The sequence below is a fragment of the Onychostoma macrolepis genome, chromosome 16 (assembly GCF_012432095.1).
Source record: "Onychostoma macrolepis isolate SWU-2019 chromosome 16, ASM1243209v1, whole genome shotgun sequence".
Lineage (NCBI taxonomy): Eukaryota > Metazoa > Chordata > Actinopteri > Cypriniformes > Cyprinidae > Onychostoma > Onychostoma macrolepis.
The window spans coordinates 33,876,701-33,893,163 of record NC_081170.1 but is presented as its reverse complement, the minus strand read 5'-3'; positions in this window follow the sequence as shown (position 1 = coordinate 33,893,163).

Here is a 16,463-nt window from a genome sequence, read left to right as displayed (position 1 = left end):
TTTCTTCCCTTTTTCCATATTATGGAAGTCAAAGGGGACCAGAGACTGAAGGTGAACTGTCCCTTTAATTATGCATCATACACCTTGTTTAAAGTTTTCTGTTTGGCATCACTGATATATACCTTGGGTTGAACAATGTAGCAGAATTTACCAGGTGACACATTTCTACCATCAGATGGTATGTGCTGTCATCTCGCCCGGTCTAAGTTCAATGATGTATTAGAAGAAACTGTGGGACGTGCTGGTGTTTGTTGCCACTCATGTGTAGAATCAATACACATCAAGAAGTCACTATGTGAACTTTGGGTGGGTTTGCATGAAAAGACATTTCCCTCCTGGGGCTACACTAATGAATTGTTTAAGCAATGTGAACAAAGAAAATGAAAACAAAATTAAGCTCTATTTAGAGGAAAGATGCTGACATTAGGAAGGATCAAACAAACCTTGGAAAGCATGCGGGCACTTTGGAAATCAGCTTGACACATCTAACCAGTGCAGGAGACACTGAAGCCTTATAGTAAAGCTATCTGCTCAGGTGATTTTCCTAAGAGTCCTTCAGAAAGTTTAATGTTTTCTGAAGGTAAAATTTGTTTATTTAAATTACAGCTCAGAAAATCTGGATTACGTATTCTGTTACTCGCTATTAGTGTTTATCAACTAATCAAGCCGGCCCACACAGAATCTACGCCCACAGAATGCACAGAGTTCCACTGCCTTTGCCCTTTGCGTGTTCGCTGATTAAATATTTTGGCTGAATTGATTGTTCAAATCTAGCAAAATGTAGCAGTCTCAGTTACGCTGTTGAGCACATTTCAACAAGTTTAAATGAATTTGTCAGATTTTCCCATCATTTAGCTTAAGTAAAAAGCATTAACAAACTGTTTGTTTGCCTCTCCTTTGCTTCGAACCACAGCTGGAATTGATTCTATTTCAACTTCCCTAAATAGGATGATAAGAGTTTGTGATGTTGTAATGTAATATCAATGTACATAACTGGACCTGGGTTGCGTTGCCCAAAAGCATTTTTAGCCATTGTTTGCAAGATCCATTGTTACCAACACTGTTCAAAGATTTGGTGTTTCCCAAAATCATATTTCCAACATTTGCAAACAGCATCACAAATATACATGGTTGGAACTATGAATATTTTGTCTTTTATTTACTCACCCTTATGTCGTTCCAAAACCCATAAGACCTTCATTCATCTTTGGAACACAAATTAAGATATTTTGATGAAATCCGAGAGCATTTTGACCCTGCATAGACAGCAACACAACTAAAATGTTCCCAGGCCCAGAAATATATTTACAACCCGAAATGTTGGGACGTTTTTTAAATTTGAATAAAATGAAAACTAAAAGAATTTCAAATCACATGAGCCAATATTTTATTCACAATAGAACATAGATAACATAACAAATGTATAAACTGAGAAGTTTTAACATTTTATGCACAAAATGAGCTCATTTCAAATTTGATGCCTGCTACAGGTCTCAAAATAGTTGGGACGGGGGCATGTTTACCATGGTGTATCATCTCCTTTTCTTTTCAAAACAGTTTGGATGACGTCTGGGAATCGAGGTTATGAGTTTCTGGAGTTTTGGTGTTGGAATTTGGTCCCATTCTTGCCTGATATAGGTTTCCAGCTGCTGAAGAGTTCATGGTCGTATTTGACGTATTTTTAGTTTAATGATGCACCAAATGTTGTCTATAGGTGAAAGATCTGGACTGCAGGCAGGCCAATTCAGCACCCAGACTCTTCTACTACGAAGCCATGCTGTTGTAATAGCTGCAGTATGTGGTTTTGCATTGTCCTGCTGAAATAAAAGTTGTCTGGAGGGGAGCATATGTTGCTCTAAAACCTTTATATACCTTTCAGCATTCATAGTGCCTTCCAAAACATGCAAGCTGGCCATACTGTATGCACTTATGCACCCCTATACCATTAGAGATGCTGGCTTTGAGATCACGTGACCCTTCGACAGCAATGCACGCGTAGTACCTCGCGATGCTCACTCTGTCAATAATCCTGTCAGTAAATTTCGAACCACTCTATATTTAACCCATCATGAATACTTCAACAGTCATAGACAATTGGAAAAGAGAGATTGAGCAATCGCCAATAAAGAAAAAATTCAAAGATTCCACCATCTCCAGAGAGGATCTCGACGGTGCTATTGCTAACGGTATCAAGCTACCAGCTTGTGCTACCATGCGCTAATGTTGACAGTGGATGTATCGCAATGGCTCGTAGACACACAGTCGTTCAAGCTTTTCAGTTTGATCCAGAATCTGATCCGGATGGAGAAGCACCGGATGAAGCAGTTGAAACTTAGCGGCTACAGCAGGACGATAAGTTACTTTAGTTGGTTTGTTTATGTATGCTGTTACAGTTATTATCATGTAGCTAATGCTAGCCATAGGCTCCGATGAAGGAACTGAAAAAATACTTCGGTGTTCATTTGTACATCCAAACACTGAGCAACTGCCATGCTTTGCTCGTTTGCAAGCCATGATGTCTCTTGAGGAAAAAAAATAAATATTGCGCTCGCCTCACACGGTAGTAGCTCATTTTCTCATGGAACGCAAAGCAGAGAAAGGGGAGGTAACCTTTCCCCGTATGACGACATAAAGGGAAGATTCCAGATTGGGCATCTGAGCTTTCATTTTCTCAAAGGCGAAGCAGGATACCCAGGGCTCGGTTTACACCTATCGCCATTTCTAGCCACTGGGGGACCATAGGCAGGCTTGGGGAACTCATATTAATGTTAAAAAACCTCATAAAGTGATAGCAGAGCTTGAGGCACTAGCAAAGCAGACACGTGACCGGGTCGATTCCGTTCAAGCAGCTGCACGTGAGGATAGGAGGAGAGTCACAAACTTAAGAAATCAGCTGGAGCAAGCAGGAGAAATAACATGTGACTGGTGGGGTTGCCGGAGGGGGCGGAGGGCTCCGATGCAGCTGGCTTCCTCAGAGCTAATCTTTCCAAGTGGATCCCTTCACTGAAAGGCCGTGGCATCGAAATTGACCGGACCCATCGTGTGTATGACGGAAGGAAAAACTCAGATCGGCCGCGCACTCTCATCTTCCGTGTACTAAGATGGCATGACAGATCTGCGATCCTGAAGGGTGCTCGGCAGGCATATCTGGTGAAATATACGCAGGACAATGTCATGCTACTATTTTTTCCCGACTTTAGTCCAGCCACAACTACCAAGAGAAAGAGCTTTAATCCAGTCTTGAAGAAGATGACAGCACTTGGTCTCCAGCCCTTTCTCACCTATCCGGCGGTAATTAAACTATGGCACAAAGGTGAGCAGATAATAGTTCGACTCTCCTCAGAAAGCAGAGGATTTTCTCGAAAAGAACTTAATGACCGGGATAGAGGTGATTCCAGCTGCCCAGGAGAGGATAATAACAAGGTGGACATGGACACTTGTTAAATCTCTTTTTTTTTTTCTCTCTCTCTCTCTCTCCTCCTGGGATATTGTTCCTATTTATCCGGCACAACTGCCTCTTTACTGGTAAGATTAACACCCTTTTTTTTGGAGGGGTTTAATGGAGAGTAGGTTTAATTACAATAATTTTTGACTATGTGGGACTTTTGGTGACATGTCTTGCGTTGAAGTGGACCGGTCACGTATCATCACCATTTTTTGTTGCTCAATCAGACCTACGTTCTCGGTAATGTGCGGTCTGAGTTGTTTCTTGTTTATAATTGTTTGTTGTTCCTGTTTCTGTGTTGCTTTTATTTTTTACAACAGACATTCATACTTTTATTTCTAAAATTATTTTTCATCTAGGTGGCTTGGTATCTAGAATGCACACCAGCGTTTACATGTTACTTACAGAATGGGAGTGCTTTTGCTTTTCTTAATTTATTGAATACAGTTTTGGGATTATGAATACTCAATGCATACTCTAAATATTTTATCACTGAATGTGAATGGCCTAAATTCTGCTGTGAAACGTACTCGTGTATTAGAATATTTACACCGTAAATCGATTTCCTTTGCCCTGATACAAGAGACACATTTAAAGAAATCTGACGTGGCACATTTCCAGAATAAGTATTATAAATTGGCAGCCTTCTCCTGCGCTCTTAATAAAACTAAGGGGGTGCTTATCCTTGTTAACAGGAAGTTACATTTAACAATTGAACATATCGGAAGTGATGAGGAGGGTAGATTTGTTTTTATCCGTTGCAAGATACATAATAATAGGTTAGCATTTGTCTCTATTTACGGTCCGAATGAGACAGACAGTGAGTTCTTTACAAATATTTACAAAACAGTACTTGATTGCCCATTGCCCATTAGTGGTGGGTGGTGATTTTAATGCTGTCGTAAATCCTGCTTTGGATAAATCTCAATCTGATACAACAGTCAATACTTCTTCTAAATTACTGAATACATTTATCACTGAGCTCAACTTAATCGATCTTTGGAGAATTCAGAATACTAAATCTAAGGACTTCACTTTTTTTTCTAATAGACATAAGACTTTCTCTAGGATAGTCCACATATTTCTCAGCCCAACTTTAATTTAGTCTAATTCCTCCATCTCTATATTACCAATTTTATTATCTGATCATTCTGCTGTGTTATGCAGTATTCTTCTTTCCGTTATTAAAGCCAATCCCCTAGATGGCGCTTTAACATATCATTATTAAGTAATCAGACATTCATTACTTCTCTAAAAGAATATATAAAGGAATTTCTTGAAATTAATATGCCCTCTGATGTGGATCCTCAAATACTGTTGGAAACGACTAAGTGTACTGTCTTCTACTCTTGCCAAAGCGAAAATTCACCAGTTTACACAATTAGAAAATAAAATCCAATCATTACAAAACCTACAAAACAACATTTTACTGAGCAACAGGCTACACAGCTGTCCTCTTTAAAAGAAGAATATGATTTACTTTCACACTCAAAGGCGGAATTTATCACACATAGGACTAGGCAAAAATATTATTTCGAATCAGAGAGACCTAATCGGCTATTGGCTCTTAGGCTGAAAGAATGTGAGTCTAAGGCATATATTAGCTCAAAAAAATCATTGGATGGTCAGGTCACCACGAACCATGCGGCGATTATTGACATATTTAAAGGTTTTTACACAAATCTGAATAAAGCCGAACAATATTTTGATGAACTTATTTGTAAGCAGTATTTAGATAAATTGGAATTGCCTCGGATCTCACAGGTGGATAAAGAATCTTTGGAGGCCTTATTAAGTTTGAAGTAACGTCTCTCTAAAAAGCCTTCAAAAGGGCAAATCGCCAGGTCTAGATGGTCTCCCCCCTGAATTATATTTGGAAATTTGGGATTTGGTAGGGACACTTATGCTTAATTCATTTAATTTTGCAATTGAACATGGTGTATTTTATAGAGATCAAAAAACATCATTGATATCATTACTTTTTAAAAAAAGGAAAGATCCATTAGATTTTTCCAGCTACAGATTGATATATCACTTATCCCATGTGATCTAAAAATCTATGCTGAAGTTTTTGCTTCTCGTATGGAGAAGGTAATTCATAGTTTGATCAAGGAGGACCAAACCGGTTTTATCAAGGGGCGCAATGCATCTGACAATATGCGTCGACTCTTTCATATTCTTGACTTTGCAGACTCTCATCCAAGCCCTTGTGCGTTTTTTTTAAATTGATGCAGAAAAAGCCTTTGACAGGCTAGAGTGGAACTATATGTGGGCTGTTCTGTTTCGGCTTCGGTGAACATTTCATTTCTATAATTAAGACATTATACCACTCATCCCCCCTCTAAAACCTTTACAGCGAGGAATGAGGCAGGGATGTCCACTTTCCCCCTTATTGTTTTGCTTATCTCTTGAACCCTTAGCACAAGCCGTCAGGAAATCTGAAGTATAGATTAAGATTCATGATCATAATCATAGTATTTCATTGTACGCTGATTATATTATTCTATATTTAGACCAATTTGATGTTTCAGTCTCTAGTATAATTAAGGACTTTGATCATTTTAGTAGTTTATCAGGATACAAAATAAATTGGAGCAAATCTGCTTTAATGCCAATTAACAATGTTAAGGTTAATTCCTCTATTCCCTCATTTATCCCTCTTACGGAATCTTTCATCCATTTCATTTGGGCATTACCATATATAAAAACATCCATAAGATTGCCAGAGACAATTTTAATAGTATTCTAGTTAAGGTCAAAAATAACATTCAGTCTTCAAGGAAGAATCTCCACAGTTAAGATGAATTTTTTACCTCGGTTTAACTTTCTTTATTCTATATCACAACTTTCTCCCCCTCCAGGTTACTTTAAGGAGATCAACTCCATACTTTCTCAATTTATCTGGAATGATAAATGCCCCAGAATCAAACTTACCACAATACAACATCCTATACAAGCAGGAGGACTGGCTGTACCAAATTCTGAATTGTATTATTGGTCGTTCCAACTTAAGGCTCTTTATAATTGGGTTGATCCTCAATGGAAAGTTTCATGGAGAGTGATTGAAGCTGACAAGGTTAAACCAAATAGACTCCAAGATATTTTATTTACTGGCACAGGGAAAAAAGGTGATAATTATGAATTTGGTCCGGTTGTGGCTAATTCTATTAAAATCTGGAAAACGGTTGAACGTCTGATAGGAGGACCCTTCAAATTTTGTAACAGTACACCTTTATGGCACAATTTTGATTTTTTACGTGGAAATCGTCCATTTGTCCAACCCTCTTGGTCTTCTTTAGGCATAAACACGTGCGGTAATATATATGATAACCAGGGCCTCTGTTCATTTCAGACATTAAGAACTAAATTTTGTTTATCAGCATCCGCATATTTTGTCTTTCTTCAATTACGTTCTGCTCTCAAAGCGTATAGGGAGTTCCTTGGGCATCTCCTATTTCCTCTCATCCTATGCGGGATTGGATTGCACCATCTTCTGGTCTAAATCTATTTGGAATAGAGAATTATCTGACCTTAACTTATCTGTCGACTGGGAGAGAGTGTGGTCTAACCTCAACTTAACATCTAAAAACTTGGCTCATCATCTTATTCACTTCAAAGTCATTCATAGAGCATACATAACTCCTTACAAAAGATTCAAAATGAAACTACAACCAAATTTTAACTGCCATTTACAGTGGTGTGAAAAAGTGTTGGCCCCCTTCCTGATTTTTAAAACATGCATGTTTGTCACACTTTAATGTTTCAGATCATCAAACAAATTTAAATATTAATCAAAGATAACACAAGTAAATCATGAAAGAACTGTGATTAACCACATTATTTTAGAAAGCTGTATTAAATTTCACTAGCCAAACCCAGGCCCGATTACTGCCAGACCTGTTGAATCAAGAAATCACTTAAATAGAACCTGTCTGACAAAGTGAAGCATGATTAAAGAGCAACACATCATTCCACGATCTTAAGAAATTCATAAACAGATGAGAAACAAAATAGTTTACATGTATCAATCTGGAAAGGGTTATAAAGCCATTTCGAAGGCTTTGGGACTCCAGCAAACCATGGTCAGAGCCATTATCCACAAATAGAGAAAACTTGGAACAGTGGTGAACCTTCCCAGGAGTGGCCGGCCTACCAAAATTACTCCAAGAGCACAAAGACAACACATTCAGGAGCTCATAAAAGAACCCAGAACAACATCTAAAGAACTGCAGGCCTCACTTGCCTCAATTAAGGTCAGTGTTCATGATTCAACAATAAGAAAGAGACTGGGCAAAAACTGCATCCATGGGAGAGTTCCATGGCAAAAGCCATTGCTGACCAAAAAGAACACAAAGGCTCGTCTCACATTTGCCAAAATCTTGATTATCCCCAAGACTTTTTGGCAAATATTCTGTGGACTGATGCGACAAAAGTTTAACTTTTTGGAAGGTGTGTGTCCCGTTACATCTGGCATAAAACCAACACAGCATTTCATAAAAAGAACATCATACCAACAGTCAAACATTGTGGTGGTAGTGTGATGGTCTGAGGCTGCTTTGCAGCTTCAGAACCTGGATGATTTGCTATAATTGATGGAACCATGAATTCTGCACTCTATCAGAATATCCTGAAGGAGAATGTCCGGCCATCAGTTTGTGACCTCAAGCTCAAGTGCATTTGGGTTATGCAGCAGGACAATGATTCCAAACACAGCAGCAAGTCCACCTCTGAATGTCTCAAGAAAAACAAAATTAAGGTTTTGGAGTGGCCAAATCAAAGTCTGGACTTAAATCCAATTGAAATGCTGTGGCATGACCTTAAACAGTCCATTCATGCTGGAAAACCCTCCAGTGTGGCTGAATTAAAACAATTCTGCAAAGAAGAATGGGCCAAAATTCCTCCACTGCGATGTGAAAGACTCATTGCCAGTTATCGCAAACGCTTGATTGCAGTTGTTGCTGCAAAGGGTTGCACAACCAGTTATTAGGTTTTGGGGGTAAGCACACACAGGGCACACACAGGGCCATGTGGCTTTGGATTTTGTTTTCCCTTCATAATAAAAGACTTCATTTAAAAACTGCATGTTGTGTTTACTTGTGTTATCTTTGATTTAATATTTAAATTTGTTTGATGATCTGAAACATTAAAGTGTGACAAACATGCAAAAAAAAAGAAAAATCAGGAAGGGGGCCAACACTTTTTCACACCACTGTATGTAATACTGCATCATCTGGTACTTTTCTTCATATGTTTTGGGAGTGTCCTATTGTCATTAATCTATGGACACATGCAAACCTGGTTTTATCCTCCTTACTACAAATTGATTGCTTTGATAACCCAAGTTTGTGTCTTCTTAATGATGATTCTGGTCTCTGTATAAGCTTAATACAAAAGAGAATGTTGTTTGCTGGTTTTACAGCTGTGAAGGAGACAATAATACAGAACTGGTTTACACCGCACATGTGTGGAAAAACATATTGGATCCATAGCCTCCTGAAAATAGTGACTTGTGAATGTACAACAGCGCGAATTAATGGGGCCAAGCCTTCTACTATTGATGCTTGGCAGGGTTTTTTTCTTAAACATACTCGATTATATAAAGGAATGACATGCTTTTCTTTTTTTCCCTCCCTCTCTCTCTCCTTTTTGACTGGACTTTTGAAGTGTTGATTGTATGTCTGTTGTTTTGTTTGTTTTGAATGGATGTTGTGATGTTACGTAGAAAAATGAATAAAAAGTTGATCACGAAAAAAAAAAAAGAGAGATGCTGGCTTTTGAACTGAACGCTGATAACACACTGGAAGGTCTCCCTCCTCTTTAGCCCGGAGGACACGGTGTCTGTGATATCCAACAAGAATATCAAATTTGGACTCATCTGACCATAGAACACTTTGAAACAGTCCATTTTAAATGAGCCTTGGCCCACAGGACACGATGGCACTTCTGGACCATGATCACATATGGCTTCCTTTTTGCATGATAGAGCTTTAGTTGGCATCTGCAGATGGCACGGCGGATTGTGTTTACCGACAGTGGTTTCTGGAAGTATTCCTGGGCCCATTTAATAATGTTAATGACAGAATCATGCCGATGAGTGATGCAGTGTCGTCTGAGGGCCCAAAGACCACGGGCATCCAACAAAGGTCTTCGGACTTTCCCTTACGCACAGAGATTTCTCCAGTTTCTCTGAAACTTTTGATGATGTCATGCACTGTAGATGATGAGATTTGCAAAACCTTTGCAATTTGACGTTGAGGAACGTTGTTTTTAAAGTATTCCACAATATTTTCATGCACTCTTTCACAGATTGGAGAACCTCTGCCCATCTTTACTTCTGAGAGACTCTGCCTCTCTAAGACTCTCTTAACTTAATTAGTTGCTAGATGTTCGCTCAGCTGAATCTTTTCAAAATATCTTGTTTTTTTAGCCCTTTGTTGCCCCTGTGCCAACTTTTTTGACAGCTGTAGCAGGCATCAAATTTGAAATTTGAAATTTGAAAGCTCATATAGTGGATAAAAGTGTAAAATTTCTCCATTTAAACATTTATGTTCTCTATGTACTGTTGTGAATAAAATATTGGCTCATGTTTTAGTTTTCATTTTATTCAAATTTAATAAACGTCCCAACATTTCCAGAATTTGGGTTGTAATAATCCATGTGACTTGGACGTTCAGGCGTTCAGCCGTAATTTTACAAAGCTACGAGAATACTTTTGTGCGCAAAGAAAACAAAAATAATGACTTTATCCAACAATTCTTCTCCTTCTCATCCCGTCTGCAGCGGCATGCCACCATTGTGGAGAGAGTATCACGATGCATATGCGGGCTTCCTCTGTGTGTAAACAACACATGCGCTTGCTGCTGCTTACAATGAACAAGTATGCACTGTGCTTTTTTATGAGCAGAGGACAGCACGCACATGTGTTGTTTACATGCAGAGGAAGCCCGCGCATGCGTCGTGATACTTATAAATATCTTAATTTGTGTTCAGAAGATGAACGAAGGTCTTACGGGTTTGGAACAACATGAGGGTGAGTAATTAATGACAGAATTTTCATTTTTGGGTTATTGTATTAAAATGAGAAAAATGTCAAGTAGATATTACAAAAAGTAAATTTAGGAAGAAATATTTTATTTGATTAAGCATTAAATTTATTACACATAAACGGGCTAACATAAACTATGGAACACAAAAGAAGATAATTCGAGAAACATCTCAGTATTTTTTGCTCATACAATGGACAAATTACAAATCAGCTTGGCTACCAACATTCTTCTTTTTCTTCTGGTTACCATCATTCTTTATTATTTTCTTTTATGTTCCATAAAAGAAAGTAAGTGATACAGGTTTGAATTGACATGAGGATTGAAATGATGACATAATTTTTCTTTTTGGGTAAACTATCACTTTTTTATTTTTATTAAATGATACTTTGAATAAAAACTAAAACTGCCAGTAGGTGGTGGTAAATGCCTTTATGAGTAAGTCATTGGGCCCTATCATACATCCGGCACAATGCGGCACAAGGTGTGACGCAAGTGTATTTTGCTAGTTTCAGCCCGACGCAGGGGCTGCAATTTTGCCAGATTGTGCATTGCAATTTCTCCCATTCATAAGAAATTTGAGAACAATGTCTTTGTATATCTAAAGTCTTTGGTTATACTAATCCAGTGGTTAAGCCTCTGGAATGGTAAATTTGCAAATTTTGAGCCTATAAAAAGAGATACTGTTACCATCATGTGAATGTGAAAAACACTCCATTTCAGGTTGCTCCTGGGGGCAATTGATGGGCAACTGATCCTGCAGCTGTACTAAATGTTTTATTAAAACAAAAAGTTAGGCTAATAAACAACACCATACTTGTCTTATTGTCTAAAATACAGTTTCCTTGTTTAACCCCTAGAGTGAAATAGATCTCAATGTCTTAATGTTTTGGTTTGTTGTGTTTTTATATTTTAGTGTCGTTCATAAGAGGACTCCCTCTGTTAGTTGAAACGGCGGCAGAGAAAAAACAACTTGCGTTGTGGGTGAGTACTGTCAGGGAGCTTATAAATCATCTAATGCATATAAGCCCCAAAGCCCACCGGTCTCTCGCGTCATAGCCACTCAATTACAATAATGATCATAACACGTTCATCATAAAGACTTCAGCATTACTCATGGCATGCAGTCATCCAAGTTAAATCTTATTAAATCTTCATTAGTTTGTTAAATCATTCTACTTCTGTTATTTGCAAAGAGCCAGTGCCGTAAGACTGTTTATTCCTGAAACGGTCCCTTTGGAATTCTCTCGAAAGACCCCCACATACGCTTGCTGTAATAAGTGCTCAGAAAGAGTAAAACACACAACCCCAGGGTGTTTGAACTGCTGTCTATGCTCTGTCGAGTACGAACTGAAAACTAGAGCTCAGTTCACTCTTTATTTAGAGTGATAGGCAGTGTAGCATGCTAATACAATCCAGAACATTTTGCCACAACACGAATTAAGACCATCAACACTGTTAACAACCGTAGCGAAGCTGCACTGATATCATTTTGCAATGGGAAAACTCATATTTGCAGGGATTTGGTTTATAACAAATGTGCAAAAACACAATTAGATGTTACTGTTAGTTCAGCTGTGCGTTAGCACTTTAAACTAATTATTGTTATTAATGTTATTAAGAACAGGTCCAACACATCATAAAATGTATGTAAAATGAACCATGCAATAGTCTAACTCAAGCATTAAAATGCATAGCACAACAATATTGGTCAAATAATCCATTTTAATTAAAGAGAACAATGTATTATTAATAAGTTTAAGCACTGAGTGGAATATAAGTTTATTTATAATCAACATTTTTAATTTCATCAGCCATATTGGATTCACTTTTTTATAGAACTCATATTTTGTATACTGTGAAGGACACATGTGATGCTGTTTTTAGATCATCCTTCAGCATCGTACTTAGGCTCTTAAGAAAGCCACTCTTAAGAATAATCACAATATGCTTTGTGCTTTGTTACTTTTGATGTGAAACAAAGATCAAATTCTGTTCATTTTATCATGAAATTCAAACAATAAATGTTATTTTGATGCTCTTTAATGTGTTGTGAGAGATCGCTGTAGTGCCTCAGTTCAAGTGGCATGTGAACCGATCTAATTCTATTGAAATCAGTTGTGGGCCATATGTCCTAGAGAGGTGCTGCTGACATGAAGAGCGCTATCTGTAATGTGTTTTTAAGCAGTGTGTTGAAATGTGATGCTGCCTATGTAGGATGTAGACAGCAAGACAGCTACTCTAAGGGCAGACATACAGTGTCTCGTATGATTTATGGCAAAGGCCTACATGGCCTAAAATGCCCTTAGCTTTGAACCGAGTAACAACTGACCTGATATGCACATACATACCATCTGGCAAATTCTCTTCATGTTTCTTTATTAGTTATTCCCAGCATTTTATAAAGGTCAAGTTCTTTGATGCCTTTCCTCCAATTACTCTGGAAAGGGTTTGTCTTCAAAATGATTTTCACCTGTTCTCCAGATGTCTTCGTATGCATCCTCCCCCACCACAGACACAAACTGAATCCTCAAACACTCATGATACACAATAGACATGATGAAATTAGATGTTTTCTACCATCATGTTATAGAAGCATTGCAACCAGACAAAAGAACAAAAAAAAGCATTTGCCTCTCCACCATAATGACTTTAACCAGGGCATTGTAGGCAAGCGCAGTTAAGAGACAGCCATAATGACATGCTGTTTGAGGTGAGATTTGATTTGGTCTGATGGCAGACACACAGCTGATGTGACCCAGCTGGGACAGAACAACATAGCTGTCACATTGAGGGGGTTTTCACAATCAATATTCGTCTTTGTCAAACTAATGAATGGTTTGGACAGAACAGGGAGACCGGATGCTTGATTGCTACCCTGATTAATTTTGACACCTCTGATGCCTAGTAAATAATTGTTGAGGTTTAATTCCATATGACTTCAGATCTATACAGTATGCAACTCTCCAAGTAAAACATGCATTTCTGTGTTTATACATAATATAGTTTTACATGCACGTCACTGCTATAAATTGTCGGAAAAGCAGTACTGTAACTTACCTTGCGTTTGATCTTATTTTGATATGTAATTATATAACCTAATGTTTATTAACGGCTTGCCAGAAACATAATAAATAATTATAATACAATTATAATACAAAATAATAAATAAAAAATAAAAAAGCAAAGTTGAAAACAACCCAGTTTGGGTAATTTTGATCACCCTGCACTGGGTTAAAAAAGGGATGAACCCTATATTGTCTTGACCCAACATGCTGGGCTTTTTTTTTTGTTAACTCAGCTATTGTTTAAAAATTACTATACTGCTGGGTTTAAATAAACCGAAAATTAAAATCACTTTTACACACGCATAATGACTATAGTAACAACACAAGCTACAGTAACAAAGAAAGGGTGAAAATTTATTGATAAACAAGAACACTCAGAAATAGACAAAATAAGCTAGTAAAAACAACAGCAGTGTCTGTATGCAGTTACACAGCATAAAGAGTTAAGAGTTCAATGAACATTGTTGAATAAATACTAAAAAAGGGGGAATATTAGTTATAATATTGTACTAACAAAAATTGTTTAAAAATGAAAATAAATAATAATAATAATAATAAATGTAAAAGTTTGCCTTCAGTTTTTTAATTACTAGGGGGAAGGATAATTATAGATAATAAATAAAAACAAAAGCACAAAATAAGTGTCAGCTGGTCAGTGGTGAAACATCATCAGATTTTCATATAAGTCCTGAAAGTAGACAAAGAGAACCGAATCAAACAAGTGAGAGAAAAATTGTTTCTTTGTCATTTATTTATTGAGAAAAATGATCCAGTGTTACATATCTGTGTGTTGCAAAAGTATGTGAATCTTTGCTTTCAGTATCTGGTGTGACCCCCTTTTGCTGCAGTAACTGAAGGTAAAGTTTCTTGTAAATGCTGATCAGTCCTGCACAATAACATGTAGGAGTTTTAGCCCATTCCTTAGTGCAGAACCACTTAAACTCTGTGATGTTGGTGGGTTTCCTCCTATGGACTGCTTGCTTAGGTCAACCCTCTAGGGTTCGACAAACGCGTATACGCGTTTTGAGGCAGATTTTCCTGATAAGGCCGAAATGAGCTTGAATTACTCTGCCATTTTTGATTGTACAGATAAGAGCAATACACCAATCGAATCTGTAAGGGGTCTACTTTTATTTGTATACACTCATAATAACAACTAAACTTTGTGCTTTTGAAGAATAAAGAAAACAAACAGGGTGCACTCTCTGTCTTCTCCGTCTCCGCGAACTGCTTTTTGAAACGCGTCACTAAAATGAACTGTAACTCAGCAAATACTTCACACAGAGACATGAGAAATATATCTATAGAATGAAGTAAGTCTTACCGAAAACAAATATTCTGTGATAAAGTAATCCGTATGAAACCAAGGACATGTCCAGTTTTTCCGTCTGGTCTCATTATCTCTAATTAGGTCACGCCCACGCGCTGCTCGCGCTATTGTTATTACAAATCTCCACGTGAGACACGCAGCATGTAAACGCCCACACCACAGTAAACAAAGCAGCAACGCGTTCATCTCAGATACTTTTCAGTTTTGGAAGAACACGCTGTGAGGAATAAGCCTTGTATTTACCCCAGAAGACACGCTGAGAGGAAAAAGCTTTGTTTACCTCACAAACAGAACGCGAGCGCAGCTGGAGCAGGCGGAGGAGGAGATATTTTATACCGAGTAAGTAATGTTTCTTATTGGCATTCCATAATGTGTTGTTGTTACCAAGTTGAACGCATTTACGAGTTGAACTTTTCCCAAACTATAACTCCAGAATAAAATGTGTGAAATCGAGTGGAACATTTTGAAATATGACAGGCAACCTTTCATTGCATTTAAATGTTGCACGACGCGAGGATAGTTATATGTTCTATAAACAATGATATAAAAGTAATGTCTAAGAAAGTTTAGACCAATCTTTACTGTGAAGTAGCCTACTCTGTTTGCAAATACCTGCTCAAACGTGTTTATAATAAGCTTAACAATAATAATTTAGTTTCTCAGTTATAAAATGTTGTTTTTGTATTGTATGATAATACATGCAAAGCATGTGTGCATCTATGTTATAAAATCATATGGGCAATATTGGTGATTGCTAATGTAATAATATAGTTGCTCCTGATAAGCCTATCAACATGCTCACTAATTTATTTATTAATTTTAGTGGGGGGTGCTTTATTTAATTTGAATAGTAACAATATGTAGGCCTATATATTATAATGTACTGTTTTTGCTGTACTTTGGATCAAATAAATGCAGGCTTGGTGAGCTGAAGACACTTCTTTTTAAAAAAAAAAACATTACAAATCTTACTGTTTAAATAATTTGACTGGTAGTGTATGTATTGTCACCATGTTTGCTTTGTCTTTGTCCGTTCATTGTGTTGCTCACGTCTGTTTTGTGTTTTCTCATGCAGTTTCTGCTGTCTCCCGTTTTCCTGGGTTCCAGTTTCCTGCCACTGTTTCGGATATTGCACCAACGAGGTCTTGACTCTGTTGTTTATTTGTTTGTTTGTTCCTAATAAACTGTTTAACTGCACTCGCAAGTGAATCTCAAGTTATTTTATGTGATAGTTATATGTATACACATTTCTTTTTTCCTCACATTCTTTCTTGTAGCAATTCCCTCTGTCACATACCTCACTGAATGGCTCATTATTGAGCTCATTATGCGGACCTTTGTCTTCTCAGGTGTGAGTCACAGCATTATCCAGGATAGTTAACGCCCTCTCGCATAGAGCCTTTCTACTCAAAAAGTGACTTAGAACATTTAAATCAATATATTGTTTTCTCTGAATGAATGAGTTAGATTATTTTCAGATCATTTTGAAGCAAATATTCTAGGCTACAAGATCCAGTTCTCAAACATCTTGTGAACAAATGTTCTGTATGTGTTTTATGGCCTTATTTCAGTTACTT